Raw genomic sequence first — 16601 nt, forward strand, 5'->3', positions numbered from 1 at the left:
TGTACGCAAAGCCCATTGCCTTAGCAACACCAGGGCTTGCGTTTCAGGCTGACAATACATCCATCAGTGAGAGTTGGAGGACTGGTTCTTTTTTGTACCCCCATTGTGTACGGACTTTTTAGCTATTTTTTAAAAGGATTTTTTATTGTTACCCTTTTTATGGTATCTGGACATTTTGTATCTATTTGTGACCTGAATAAAAGCTGTTTTACCACTCTGGATCGTGATGATTGGGATGTCTCTCAACTGACCGGTGTGAAAAGAAACCTTTCAAGGCCCATAGGGCACAGCCTTAAGGTGAGCTCTAATCTAATAAGATTTATAGAGTGGATAATCCAAGTCAAAGATACCTTTACGTGCCTATAGGGCCCTGCAGAGAGGTCAGTTCCAAAGGGTGATACTCCCTGAAAGTGTCTGAGCATTGGAACAATCACTAAATGTTGCTGCTATATTTTTGTTTTTATATTTGAGAAACTGCTGGCAAGTCTCATCTTGTAAAGACAAGTGAAGTCCATCTTGGGACAGCGCAAGTGTATCCATCATTTTCGTTGAGACATCCATCATGGCGCCCGTAGCTCCAGGAGAAGGGGCTGCACTTATGGAGGACGGACACTAAAAGAGAAATGGCACATGCATTACAATAGATAACGATATATACATGAAGTACATAAAGTAAAAATTACATACAATACATAACACTATATTACATACAAGGCATAATCAGGAAGAAATCATAATCAAATCAGAGCGTTCCAATTAATCTTATCATTCAGACCAAAAGGTGAAATGGTGTTGAGTCTAAATATCCATCTGGACTCCAGAATCAATAAGCGTTTGGCTCTATTACCGCCACGCAAAGATTATTTTAATTGCAGCTAGATTGTGCGATGCTGATAGGAAATGTTTGGCCACCGGTTGGTCTGCCGACCCTTTCTCTATGGCCTGTCTGATGGAACTCTTGTGCTGCGCTATCCTTTCTTTAAACATGCGCTCAGTCTTTCCAATATAATATTTGCTGCAGGGGCAGACAATCATATATATAACGTACCTAGAAGTACAGCTGAGTCTATGTTTTATGGGAAAAAAATTCCGTTTGCGGGTGGGAAAATGAGTCCCCAGTTATTAGGGACCTCTATGTTACACACTTAGCGTAGCTAAAACACCCCATTTTTTTTTATATTGGATTCTTGTATTAATTCCAGAGGAGACATCATTTTTTCTAAGAGATCTCTCAGATTTTTACCCCTGGAGTGGCACTGCATGATCGTTTGTTTGTTAATGGCAGATACATTTTTATCCGTTGTTATTATCGGCCAATATTTCCGTGTCACTTTTTTAACCACAGAGCTACCTGTATTGAATTCAGTGACCCACGGGATACGTGTCAGAGTTTTTGATTTGCTAGAGGAAACTAAGAGGTCTTTTCTGTTACATTGTAAAGATTTTTCTTTTTGTTGTAACAAAAGCTGTTTGTCATAGCCCCTAAGTAAGAACTTGTTTAGTAATGCCTCTAGCTGTTCTAATTTGTTTGCCTCATTGGTGTTAATACGGCAACATTTAACAAATTGTGAGTACGGTAAGCTGTACTTCAAGCTGGGCGGGTGGAAGCTTTTGGCATGGAGCAAATTGTTCCTATCAGTACTTTTAGAAAATAAAGATGTCTCAAGGCGTGTTACTGATCAGTACATCTAGATAGTGTATTTGAGTCATATCCATTTCATATGTAAATTTGATAGGGTGATTGGTGCTGTTATGATTTTCTAGTAATTGCACCAATTCCTCCCTTTGACGATAACAGGTATAAAATGTGTTTAGAAATGTCTTGAGAGGAGAAGAATATTTCATTTTCAATGGAAAACATAACTATTGGCCAGGGCCAGTGCCACCGCCGATCCCATGGCACACCCAGCCACTTTGAGGTAATATACCCCGTTGAAAAGAAAATAGTTCCTTGTCAGGATTAAGTCTAACAAAGAAATAAACAAATTAACATCTGGTCCTCTATAACACCTGTTGTTGGTAATCAGCAGCCTGACTGCGGCCAAACCTTCACCATGGGGAATACAAGTATAGAGGCTTTTTACGTCTACCGTGCTCAACATCAGCCCCTCTGGCAACATGGGCAAAGCATCAATGATGTTGAGCAATGTAGATGTGTCCTTCAAGAATGAACGTTCATTTTGTACACATGGTTGTAAAAAACTTTCCAAGTATATTGCAACTGGTTGATATAAAGATCCCCTGGCAGAAATAATTGGTCTGCCAGGGGGCTTTATTAGACTTTTGTGTACTTTCGGCAGAGTATATAACAGAGGTGTTAATGGTTTATCCGTGATCAGCGCACTTTTCACCTCTGCCGAAATTAATCCCTCTGCCGCTGCATGCGATAAAAAATTGTCCAGTTCAATTTTGTAACTTTGGGTAGGATACCCACATAGTTTGAGGTAAGTAGCCGCGTCCGCAAGGTGATTATCAATTTCCTCGATATAGTCCATTTTATTCTGTATCGTTATTGATCCCCCCTTATCCGAGGGTCGGATTACAATGTCTTGATATTGCTGTAAAACCTGTAGGGCTTTATATTCCTCCACTGATAAGTTATTTGCAAGTGTCTTTTGTTAATTAGTCTCTTTAGACACTGAGTCCTTCAACACTCTAGAAAAGGCTTTCAGGGATGGATTATTTGAGAAAGGAATACATTTGGATTTTGGCTGAATCGCTTGCAGCTTGGCCGGAATTTCAAGTCTCTGCGGTGTTGTATTGATGGAATCTTTAAAATGTTCCTTTAATTTCAAAGTTCTATCCAATTTAAAAGATTCGACTTGCCATTTAAAAGGATCAAACTTTGTTGTCGGCAAAAAATATAAACCGTAATTGAGCAATTTCTCTTCAGTATCTGTTAATTCACGGTCAGAGAGGTTGAAGATCAGCGTTTCCCGGCTCACGGTGGCCTCTGCCTATGCCCCTGACCTCCTCTCCGCGTCCTTGTTCTTTTTGGCCTGGTTTTAATTGCGCCCTGGTTTTTACCCCTAAAGGGTGACTTGGAGTAGAGGGACCATCCATGTCACTATTAGTTGTATTTGAGTCTGCAGAAGACTCTGTCTGTGACTGGAAGCGTCTATATCTCTGTGGTTTATTCCACCTCCGTTCCCTCACTTGATTACCAGTGAGCCAACATATACGTAGTGCTTTTCATAATCTGTCTTTACAGCCGACAATTTGTTCTTTTTAAATTTGATTAAGTCCTTTGTATATTGATCCATCTGTTGTTGAAGCTTTTCCAGCCAATTTATCGACTTGTCTTGTTGTAGATGTACCGCTTTAACAGATTCAAATTGTGCAAGTTGTTCCTTGATTTTATTCATTTCCCTTGTGGCTTGCTCTATGATTTGTAGGATTAAGACGAAACTACATTTGTTCAGGGTAGCCACCCATTTTTTACAGAAGGTGGCATCCTGACGTCCTATAGTTGGAACATTTTTTATTCGGTACCCTCTTGGGATCATTTTTTATTTATAATAGTCCGATAGAGTAACTGCATAGTATCGATAATCAGTCTCACGTTTCTTAATTTTTATCCACTACCTGAAGAGCTCCTCATTTAATATTTCCTCTTTATCCGATAAGGCTTCAGTATGTAGAATTTGTGATGCCTCAACATCGGAATATCTGAACATCTCGCCTTGTGTAAGCGTAAGTCGGGACATGGCTGCGTCAACTGGATCCATAGTGAAACAAATCCCACTGATGCACCTTCTCCTTGAATCGCTGTAGTAATAGATAAAGCTATGTTCACAATAGCTAATCAATAATGTTATTAGCAGAGACAGTCCAAAATCAACACACCGATCCGGGAGGTATGTGATACTTCAACTACTGGGTGCCTTAAAGTACCAGATCCTGTAACGCAACTTGCAGGCTGGTAATATAAGCAAAAATATGTGGTATCGGCACTCCTTGTACTCCACTGTACATCTGCGTCCGGTGCTCTCGTTAACCTGCTGGCTGGCGGGGAATGTATACACACGTAATGCTTTTTCGTCAGGATAGCAGATACATTGACAAAATTTTACCTTTATATATAGTATATATAGTCAAAAATGATATGACATCATATGGCAACATGGTAGAAGCCAAAAGAAAACTATGTGGCAAGAACCAGCACATATAAAATGGTTATAGAAGCCATTGGATACAGGGCAGAAGCTGAAGACAGCTGATTCGTCCATATTCCCATCATCTCACACACTAACACACACAGAGCTATATCTAGATGTTTTGGTGGCCTGGGTCTGAAAAAGCATTGGCACCCCCTCCCCCCATATTTTTTTAGGAGGGATATAAGGCGAGTCCTGGTGCCCAAAGATAAGTTGCTATGATGACCCTTTCCTATCTATCTATCTATCTATCTATCTATCTACTGTATCTATCTGACATGGCTTCCAACGGCGGATTGAAACATTGTCTTATGGTAATAATTTTTTTTCCCCACAAATTATTTACGTTAGTTGTGTGAGATCATAAGATATCTCTAAACAGAATAGTATATTCATATAAGCAAATGTAGGTATGAAATGGGTGAAATTAAATAGGATGAAAGATTCAGAAAGTGAGAGATTTGGTAAGAAATCTCAAGTTTTTTTAAAGCGGCAATCATTTACACTGCAAAACTTCTTTGATTTTGCAGTGTAAATTATTGCTTTAAAATTTTTTCTAGATTTCTTACCAAATCTCTCACTTTCTGAATCTCTCGTCCTATTAAATTTCCCCCTAAATATGTACAGTAGTTACAATAACATTAATTCACATGGGAAGAATCAAACTAAAACAAAAACATTCCATGTACCAGAGTATATTGCATGTAAGAATATCTTCATATAATCATAAATCACATCTCTATGATAGCATCTCTAAAAAAGAAATAAATTCATAGACACATTATATGTAATTACAATAACTTATTAATCATAAATATATGATGAAGACATATCTAATTATAATTCTAAAACCAGGTTCATGTACTGTATAATATATAACATAACAGTTTTCTGCATCCAAAAACAAATTTCCCCTTATATATACTATATGAAAAGAAATGCTGTATGTATTTTTAGGGATATGCACCGGCCACTTTTAGTGTTTTGTGAAACGTATTTTGGGTCTGTATCTAAACAAAGAAACATAGAAGTTGACAGCAGATAAGAACCACTTGGCCCATCTAGTCTGCCCCTTTTTTAAACATGTTGCCTCAAACCATGTTTGATCCTTATGTCTTTATAAGGATATCAATATGCCTATACAAAGCATGTTTAAATTGCTCTACTGTATTTGACTCTACCACCTCTGATGAGAGGCTATTCCACTTATCCACTACTCTTTCAGTGAAGTATTTTTTTCAAATTTTCCTTGAATCTTCCTCCCTCTAGTTTCAGTGCATGTCCTTGTGTTCTTTTGCTCCTCTTCCTGTGAAGGATTTCTACCACCTGTACCTAAAGCCCTTTTGTATCATGTCCCCACTTTCCCTTCTCTGCTCTAAAGTATACATATTAAGATCTTTTAGTCTTTCCTGGTAAGTTTTTTTATGTAGGCCATACACCATTTTAGTTGCCCTTCTTTGTATAGTCTCTAATGTATTTATATCCTTCTGGAGATATGGCCTCCAGAACTGAACACAATACTCTAGGTGAGGTCGTACCAATGACCTATACAGTGGCATTATTTCTTCTTTCTTTCTACTGCTGATACCTCTCCCTATGCAACCAAGCATCTGACTTGCCATCTTCATTGCTTTGTTACATTGCCTACCTGCCTTTAAGTCCCTTGAAATAGTGACACCTAGATCCCTCTCTTCCTCAGTAGTTTCCATTATAGTGCCATTTATACTATATTAAGTCTTTGGATTTTTGAGACCCAAGTTCATGATATTGCATTTTTTGGTGTTAAACTGTAGTTGACCATTCTTCTAATCTTCCTAGATCATCAATCATTTTTTTACCCCTCCTGGTGTGTCTACCCTGTTGCATACCTTTGTGTCATCTGCAAAAAGCAACATTTTACCCTCAATTCCATTTGCAATACAGGTTGAGTATCCCGTATCCAAAATGCTCGGGACCAGGAGAATTTTGGATAACGGATTATTCCGTATTTCGGAATATTTTAATATTTCAATGATGTATTTTGAAGTATCTTGCATGTATGCTGTATAAACACATAATATACACACAAATATATTTTATTACCACATAAAATACACACAAATATATTTTAATTGTTCAAAAAACAAGGTTTCAAAACGTGAAACAAAATGTGTGTACTATCTCAGCACTGAATTTGAATGCCAAGCAATCATTGTCTTGCACATATATAGTGCCAGTTACATATCATGTCCCCAGTGATGCTGTTACAAATGTCCCCAGTGAGTTTTTAGCAAAAAAAAATTTTTTTTTCACTTTCTGGAATGTCCGTATTTCGGAATAATTCGGATAACGGATACTCGGATACGGGATACTCGACCTGTATCACCTTACGTATTTTACATGCAAACCTATTTTTTGTATAAAACCTTAATGCAGGAGTCCTAAGGTGAGCTCACAGAAGATTCGCCTTAGGATGGTGGATGAGAGAGCAATTGAGGGCACTGCTGAAGGAAAAAATGGAAAGGTCATGGTAGCTAATGTCCGTGTTGGAAGTAATTTGGTCTCTCATACCATCAACATTACAGGGTGAGAGATGCTTCCTGAATAAGACAACAGTTAACTGGTATGAGAGACTGATGTTTAGGAAACTGGTTTGTGTCATGAATGTCTTGACTAATGTATCCTGTGCCAGATATCCTATCTGAGAAACATCTGTGTTCTTTCAGTGTGTTTGATATCAATGACCACCTAACTATCCTAACTATCCAGTCATTGTAGAATAATTAATTTAACTCAATAAGGCTGCTTAAGTCTGTCTTTTGGAAGGAAGGGATGTTAGAATTTAATTGGATAATAATTGGCCTATTACTTCACTCTACAGTATCGCAAAAAGGCAGACACTTCCAGGTTTGGTTTAAGCATAAGGGGGATTTGGGGCAATGGGATTCCCCCTGTCTAACTATTATAAGTATAGCCCCTGATTTAGATATCCCAATTCTTGCTGTTTTAAATAAGTTATACTCCACAAACCAGAAATGTATGTTATGATTTTTGTTTCAACAAACTCTAGAGATTACATTTGATATTATGCTGCTAGTTAGTATACATGTATGCAGAAGAAGTACAGGGTAAGATTAAATATCAATATTCAAACATTGTCATACTTCCTTTCACCTCTGATCAAAATTCAAGCTCTTACATAGCTTAATCCTTCAAGCAAGGATACTAAATGTATTTAGCTTAACACTTTTTTAAGTCAGCTAATCAAATGGATTCTTTTAGTCAATGAAGTGAGAACTGCAATCCCCAAAGAGCAAAAAATTTCCATGACCTCGTAGTTTATTAATTCTTGCTACTAGCAAGTGCACACCACATAATTTTAAATGAAAATTGCATCATACAACAGAAACTGATTCTCATATTTGCACTTTTTATTAGTACTAGTATTTTTGTAATTAGTATATTCTTTTTAAATTGATCCCATATAGCCAGAAATAGCTGTTGTTAATTATGTTTTTATCCCAACACAATGTTCTGATTAAAAAAGCGTTACTACTGTTATAATGACCATCATGCATGGCTATTGCGAGAGGAAATAATGCATGCTGTAGAAAGGGAACTAAGGGCCTTATTCTAGTTCACTCTATCTGACAAAATCCTTCTTAGATGGACAAAACCATGTGCACTGCAGGGGGGGGGAGATGTAACATGTGCAGAGAGAATTAGATTTGGGTGAGTTATTTTGTTTCTGTGCAGGGTAAATACTGACTGCTATATTTTTGCACTGCAATATAGATCTCACTCTGAAGTAAAACCCCACCCAAATCTAATTCTCTCTGCACAAGTAACATCTGCCCCACTGTAGTGCACATGATTTTGTCCATCTAAGAAGGATTTTGTCAGAAAGAGTGAACTAGAATAAGGCCCTAAGGCACAAACCCAAAGGGGGCATCTTTGATAATGTAACATGAATTGATACAGAAAGACCACTGTCTATTATACCTGCAGTGCCACTAACCACCAGTCAATCTCTCTCTCTCTCTCTCTCTCTCTCTCTCTTTGTCTCTCTCTGTGATTTATTTACTGGCTTATCTACTAAATGGGAGTTCTATGAAATATGTGATGTTTCGATTAGCAACCAATTGTCATTTATTTAGCATCTTCTAGAAGAAGATATATAGAACCTGATAGGTTGCCCATAGCAAAATTCCATCTTCAATAGAACTCCCATTTTAGTAAATAAACCCCTCTGTCTCTATTCCGCCCTTTCTTCTTCTTTTTTTTCTCTCTCATCCATATCCATAAGTCACATACTGTAAAGTGGATTTGTAAATAAACCCCTCTGTCTCTATTCCGCTCCCCTTTCTTCTTCTTTTTTTCCTCTCTCATCCATATCCATAAGTCACATACTCTACTTTTATTTACATTACTGTAAAGTGGATTTGTTTTAATTATTTTTATTACATTTATTGTATTTTCCTCCCAGGGTTCTTTGAAATACATATATTTTAATCTGCTGCATTTTAATCTGCTGCATTTTTTTTAGTTTACCACACATGCCTATACTACATGTGTGGAAAACCAGATTAAACTCTGTGCCAGATTAAACTGTGGAGGCCCCTAGCGTAGTGGTTCCCAACCTCGGTCCTCAAGTACCCTCAACAGTTCACCTTTTCCAGGCCACATGGCTGGTGCATAGTTGTTCTCATTATTTACTGACACATTGTAAAAGATCCACATGTGGTGCTAATAATTTCACTTGCAATTCTGTGTGGAGACCTGGAAAATGTGAACTGTTGGTGGTACTTGAGGACCGAGGGTGGGAAACACTGGACTAGGGGCCTTCACTCAGTTTAATGTGGCACAGAGTTTAATCTGTTTTTTTTCCACACATGTAGAATAGGCATTCTATAGGCAGTCAAAATCTTTGGGCCACCCTAGCAAATGATCTCCTAATATGTGTAAACATATTAGGGCCCCCCTTGCAACTTATCTCCCAGTACAAGTTGAAAATCTGAAGCCCTCCTCAACAAAACTAATATATTTTACCAACCAACAGTCTACGATCTGGAAACTATCATTTGAATCTGAATATTAGTTCAATTAAATACTATTGTACATGCACAGTGCTTTGTATTGTCTTGTTTATATTTATGTGATAAATAGAGGGAGATTCATCAATGCTTGAAAAAAAAAATATTAACCAATCAGCTCCTGACTTGTTTTTTTTAAAACCCAAGGGGAGATGAATCAAACCTTTAATGAAAGATAAAGTGGAAAGAGGAAGTAGCCCACCTACTCATTGTCATGTCTGAAGGGTGACTCTGGTCCGGAGCAGGAGTATAATGAAAGCTTGGTTCTTTAATAAACTTAGACTGCATATGGGATACTTAGAGTCTATGAAGGAACCCCACACAGGGGAATGATGAAGTCTGAAGAAGATGAGCCAGGAGGTAACAGGTAAGTACGGATAGGCTCAGACTCTCAGACTGGGACTAAACAATAAAAAGGCTTGATAGAAGAAGTCACTGCAGGTAAGTATGCACTAGGGTGCCTTTATGGTCATCATTAGAATGGTTCACCAATGATGATAATGGAAACAGCAGATATTTGCATTTAGTGTAGATATTGATGTTTGTCTCTCTGAATGGTGACTTGACAGCAGTAGTGAGATATATTTTTTAAGGCTTATTACATCTCACCCCAGAATGTTAAATCTGTTTGTGATTTGCAGTATGTTTGTGTGACCATGGTGGAGAAACATTTGTATTCTCCACTCGAAGGTCTCTGTATTACCATGTTAAAGGTTACAGGCAAGTTGAGACTTGTTAAGCATCTGTCTTACCTGGTGGGGATGGTTAACTTACTTGATTGATCAAAGTTTTAGTTGGGTCATTTATTAATGATTCATGGTGCTCTTATGGCTAAGATCAAGGTTGACTCAACATTTTGGTTCTTATCTGGAACACTGATCTTGTGTTGTTTTATGGGCTATTGATTAAGTCATTGTTTTTCATTAATATGATTTTTCCAATGTGGTGTGCGACTCCTTCCTAGTTTGAACATTTTAGCTCATTCTTGCACTGGTGCATTTAGGTGGGTACCAGTCACTGGGGTTTGGTGCACTATTGGGAACATTTCTAAAAGTGGGTCTGACACAGAGGTATTGGGTGTTTTTCCATTTAGGTTTTTGTTTAATAGCCTGGATGTCTCAGTGATGAACAATAAAAATGAAATGCCAGTAGCTTACTGTATTATAATATATATCATATTTGTGGATCATGGGCTTATGGACCACATTGCAGTTTTCAGAATATAAGACAGATGGTGCTGTGTTAATTATGTTATATCTTTTTGTGTTTTTATTTTGTTGGTAGTGGGGAGCTGTTTCCTATAGATAAAAAGTAGGAAATGTGTGGGGTGCGCAATCCCTAATAATATATGGCAAGATTTTTTTTTTTCTACCGGCGCTGGCTGAAAAACACACTTGAGACGGTATAGCAATTAACACTTTTACTGATTAGACCACAAATAATAAATGAATATATAATTAAATGTAATACAATACAATTTTATTAAAAGAATAATTATTAAAAACATGACTAATTGTGGGGCTCAGTCTCTTCATAAACTTAGTGGTATATAATTTAAAAGTCATAACCAGCTGAATGAGGGTATATAGGTATTACCATCCATTGTAGAAGAATATTTGTAATCCAATGATTTTTGATGAAGTGGACCAATTTTTCCCAGTGCTCTATGATTCCAAGAGCTCAGGACTCCCTTGTTTGTAGCTCACCTTGGCATCCAATTCAGAGATTGGGCTAAATTCCACAGCCTCAGCGTTATTCTTGGATCCAGTTAGCCTGGTGTGCTAATATTGGGGAGAAATGGGTTGGTCTCCGGGATGGGTTACCCTTTCAGCTGGTGGTCAACGCATTTCCCCGGTTAGGTAGGTATCCGACTTCCTCTTGCTCCTGAGGAATTTAACAAAGTCTTGTGAGTGCCGCCTCATTTGTCTACTATTGAAGTGGTGGACCCTGGTTCCCCCACAGGAGGGCACCGGAGCAGCATTGCATATAATGGACCAGAGTGACGGAGACATTGAGATATATATATATATCTTATTTAGGTAAGTGTTTTTGCATTGTTCTGGTGTACTCTGATGAAGGAAATAAATTTACGAAACTGTTGGTACAGATGGAGCCGGCCTCTTTCTTGCAGCCCCCGCCAGCGGCCGGCTCTTGCCAGGGGGGCGAACGCACGAGACGCTCACGTGTGCCCCGTGGCTATGGAGCTTTCTCTTTACGAGATACAGTATGAGCACTCGCCAATATCAAAGAACAATCCATTTGATATAAAAAAGTTTTTTTATTCCATCGATGCAATTGCATCGATGGAATAAAAAAAACCTTTTTTATATCAAATGTATTGTTCTTTGATATTGGCGAGTGCTCATATCTCGTAATGAGTAATGGACTGTCTTTAGGGCACAGACATGCCTGTACCCTTTATGTGCACCCCACTGTTGCCACTTCTATTAGTGTGAGTGCGGTCACCCACTGGACTATATATATATATATATATATATACCAGAAGTAAAGCAGAGGGCACTCACCGTTTGGATGAAAAAACTTTGGAGTTTATTGGAAGTAAGGCATGTTGTTACTTCCAATAAACTCCAAAGTTCTTTCATCCAAACGGTGAGTGCCCTCTGCTTTACTTCTGTTATCTATTGGATTTTGTCCATTGGAGTGAGCACCACAGCGACGACTGAAGTGTCATTAGGTGCAGACTTTCTGTGGATATATATATATATATATATCCATGTAGGTAGGACAGCACTCTCCGTACACACAGTCAGCTGCCAGGGTGCCACATAACCAGAAAGTCCCAAATGTTTAGGCACTTCAACAGAATAACCACAGAAAAATGGGTGCACTCACCGGTCTTTTTCCAAATGCAGGTGTTGTTTATTTACATACCACAGCCGATTGTTTCAGGTGACAGTGGGCATGGTCAACGTTTCGGTCTAAACATAGACCTTTGTCAAGACCCCCTTTCTCCTGCCTCCACCAGTGCACAACCCACAATAGAACACAGTGGACCTTTTATGCTCACACATAGGTACTAAGGCAACTCCCCCTTTGCTCATTCCGGAAGTGCCATCCAATCTGACAATGAATAATGCAATAAAGTAACTGCGGTTTCAACCTACACTTTGCACAATCAATATCAAATTATGTAATGGTGCTCACCCATATTTCTCAAGGTGCCAGGAAGCGGGCCGGTGTGTGTCTCCATAACGCTGTATTCAGCGCTAGCCGTGGCGTGCGTTCCAACGCCCGGCGTGCGTTCCACCAGCCGGAAGGTGTCATCTCAGCATAATTTCCGCCTGCTCTAATATCACTGGGGCGCAGAACTCACTGCGTTCTGTGTGGGGCTGTAATCAGCGCTAGCCGCGGCGCGCGTTCCAACGCCCGGCATGCGCTCCAACAGCCGGATGACCTCACCGCCGTATCACTTCCGCCTGTTAGCTATGGGGAGCTCCAAGTGTCAATCACCAATGTCACTGGAACGCAGAAATCACTGCGCTCCACATACAAGATAGGGATATCAGACTAAGTTAATAATAACCAGAAATAGTACCTTATGCTAGCACTCAAGGTCCACATATCGAACTATATAACCCATAAACAGTGGCGTAACTAGAAATATTGCGCCCCCCTGCAGAATTTTTATTTGCGCCCCCCCCTCCCATACATTAATTGCATTTGTTTTCATAAATAATACTTCCTGTCCCCCATCTATATCATCCCTCCTATGACCCATAACACCTACTGTATGCCTCCTGTCCCTCCCATCACAGTTATCCCTTATCTGCCTGTTCCCCCACTAAACAGACAGTACAGAGAAGTTCAGACCTTGCAGGCAGGCTTCAGGAGCAGGTGTCCGGACTCTGGACACAGCGAAGTTCCTGAAGTCATTTCTTTCACCTCACTCACTGACTGTGGCAGCCTTTATAATCAATCTAAAGCCTCACTGTAATATGCTTTACTGTGAGGATTTGGGTTGATTATATAGCCTGCCACAGTCTGTATGAATCAAGCGAAGTGTGTCAGGGACAGGACGGAGGAGAGGGAGATCGTTCGTTATGTATGAAGCTGGCCTCGCTGCTGTCAGTGTCACAGAGTGGACGGGTGCAGGCTGCAGCAGCCAGGCACCACACCTCATCTCAGCAAGGGAGCACTTTGCAAGTTTGCATGCCTTGCTGAGCCGCCAACACTCAGGTACTGTGCGGTGACACTGCGCCCACATATTGTTGGCTCCCCCCCCCCGCAGTGGCTTGGGCTGCTGAGCCTTAGTTACGCCCCTGCCCATAAAATTAAAACAGTTCCATTTTTATATACATTTTTCTATTTTACTAAAAAATTTATCACCAGGCGCACTAATACACTAATTGTGAATTGCAGATGTTGAAATGAAAAAATATGAAAAAAGTTAAAGCAGATTTATAGAAATACACTCAAGTTTCTGCGAGGCAGAAACTTAAAAGACGTAGGGGGAAATTTACTAAAGGAAATTTGTAAAAAAATAGGTGTATTTGTATCCAGAAATACACTTATTTTTTACATTTACTATCCCGAAAATACGGCAATTCGTAGTTGTATTGATGTGCTATCAATACGAATACGAATTGCCGTATTTTCGGGATAGTAAATGTCAAAAATAAGTGTATTTCTGGATACAAATACACCTATTTTTTACAAATTTCCTTTAGTAAATTTCCCCCGTATTGTTTCGCCCAGATATGCGACCCTCCACTGGCAGAAGAGGCTGGCTACAGAGAAAGATGGGTTGCTTCAAATGTTTACAATGCACAACTTGCAGAGCCCTCATAACAGGAACAACGTTTTGTCACCCACATTCCGAGCAAAAGATCAAAATCCAACACCATCTGGTCTGCACAACCGATCATGTTGTATACATTTTAAAATGCCTGTGTGGGCTCATTTATGTGGGCAAGACTATTAGGACTTTCCGCGAGAGGATGAACCAGCAGCGCTCCTCAATACGGTTAGCCTACGCCACTAAGACAACTGACAAACCAGTGGCAGCGCATTTCCTCAGACTGAACCATCAAATAGCCTCAATGTCTTATATGATTATCGACTGTGTTCCACCGCTGGAGAGAGGAGGGGACCGTGGTCTTCTATTACTGCGCAAAGAGGCCAGATGGATACAAAGATTGGACACCATCTCCCCAAGAGGGCTTAATGAGTACAACTCATTGAGTGTATTTCTATAAATCTGCTTCAACTTTTTTCATATTTTTTTTCATTTCAACATCTGCTATTCACAATTAGTGTATTAGTGCGCCTGGTGATACATTTTTTAGTAAAATATAAAAATGGAACTGTTTCTGGTTATTATTAACTTAGTCTGATATCCCTATCTTTATTGTATGTGGAGCGTAGTGATTTCTGCGTTCCAGTGACATTGGTGATTGACACTTGGAGCTCCCCATAGCTAACGGGCGGAAGTGATGCGGCGGTGAGGTCATCCGGCTGTTGGAGCACATGCCGGGCGTTGGAACGCACGCCGCGGCTAGCGCTGATTACAGCCCCACACAGAATGCAGCGAGTTCTGCCTCCCAGTGATATTAGAGCAGGCAGAAATGATTCTGAGATGACACCTTCCGGCTGGTGGAACGTACGCTGGGCGTTGGAACGCACGCCACGGCTAGCGCTGAATACAGCGTTATGGAGACACACACCGGCCCGCTTCCTGGCACCTTGAGAAATATGGGTGAGCACCATTACATAATTTGATATTGATTGTGGAAAGTGTAGGTTGATACCGCAGTTACTTTATTGCATTATTCATTGTCAGATTGGATGGCACTTTCGGAATGAGCAAAGGGGGAGTTGCCTTAGTACCTATGTGTGAGCATAAAAGGTCCACTGTGTTCTATTGTGGGTTGTGCACTGGTGGAGGCAGGAGAAAGGGGGTCTTGACAAAGGTCTATGTTTAGACCGAAACGTTGACCATGCCCACTGTCACCTGAAACAATCGGCTGTGGTATGTAAATAAACAACACCTGCATTTGGAAAAAGACCGGTGAGTGCACCCATTTTTCTGTGGTTATATATATATATATATATATATATATATATATATATATATATATATACACACACTTAACATCGGCACTCACCTTTCCTAGTTTTGGGGTGCCCTATGTCTTGTGACCACATTGTTTAAACAGACATTGTAGGGGCTCTGCACACACTAAATTAACTGATAATAAATAGTGGAGATTGGTTCATGAATTGATCAATGCATTTAAGCCTGCAGCCCTCTTCAAGGGACCCCACTTTTCTGCAGGGTCCTAACACTATCACTGAAAATGGATACAATACACATAGCTATCACATCAATGTTTGATTCCAGGCATGCTATCTGGTCTGAAGCGCACAGCACACTTTGCTTTTATAGGTGAGCAGCTACCAACACACCTGTCACTAATCATCTAGGGAAATGGTTAACATAAGCTATGGAATCTTAGTTAAAAACAGGGTGCATGAGAGAATGTGACCACAATAAGACTAATTAAAAAAATTAATCTAATAAACAATATATACACTTAACATCGGCACTCACCTTTCCTAGTTTTGGGGTGCCCTATGGCTTGTGACCACATTGTTTAAACAGACATTGTGGGGGCTCTGCACACACTAAATTAACTGATAATAAATAGTGGAGATATGGTTCATGAATTGATCAATGCATTTAAGCCTGCAGCCCCCTTCAAGGGACCCCACTTTTCTGCAGGTCCTAACACTATCGCTGAAAATGGCTACAATACACATAGCTATCACATCAATGTTTGATTCCAGGCATGCTATCTGGTCTGAAGCGCACAGCACACTTTGCTTTTATAGGTGAGCAGCTACCAACAAACCTGTCACTAATCATCTAGGGAAATGGTTAACATACGCTATGGAATCTTAGTTAAAAACAGGGTGCATGAGAGAATGTGACCACAAGTGTGTGCAGAGCCCCTACAATGTCTGTTTATATATATATATATATATATATATATATATATACAGTATATATATATATATATATATATATATATAAATAAAGGTTTGTGTAGGCGGCACTCGGACAAAATAATTTCTCAGAGATGCAGTCAACATTTCAAGACTTTTGTTTTATCGTCTCGTCATCATGATATACAATACAAACTGAGATCACACACTTATATACATACCCTCCCCAGTGGTTCAGTATGGTGGTGGCGGGAAACCAAGCTCGCGCTCTCCACTGACGTCACACGCGTCACTCTGTTACCATGACTCCAAGTCTGGCAGAGGGCGGCAATACTTCAGGGCGCCGCTTGCCGTGTTCCCGGATCACCATGGAGACTGAATAAACTGAATAAACATTCATATTAAA

The 16601-nt window shown here is 39.7% G+C and overlaps 1 long non-coding RNA gene across 1 annotated transcript in view; it reads right to left on the bottom strand.

The window, feature by feature from the left end:
• Positions 1–206: 206 nt before the first annotated feature.
• The window catches only part of LOC146027682 (uncharacterized), a 58036-nt gene continuing 41641 nt past the window's right edge, over positions 207–16601 (bottom strand). Inside the window, exon 3 of the long non-coding RNA XR_014455076.1 lies at positions 207–612. This is a non-coding gene — a long non-coding RNA (uncharacterized LOC146027682). The remainder of the gene's footprint in view (positions 613–16601) is intronic.

Source organism: Crinia signifera, chromosome 1 (assembly GCF_055691185.1).
Source record: "Crinia signifera chromosome 1, ASM5569118v1, whole genome shotgun sequence".
Taxonomy (NCBI): domain Eukaryota; kingdom Metazoa; phylum Chordata; class Amphibia; order Anura; family Myobatrachidae; genus Crinia; species Crinia signifera.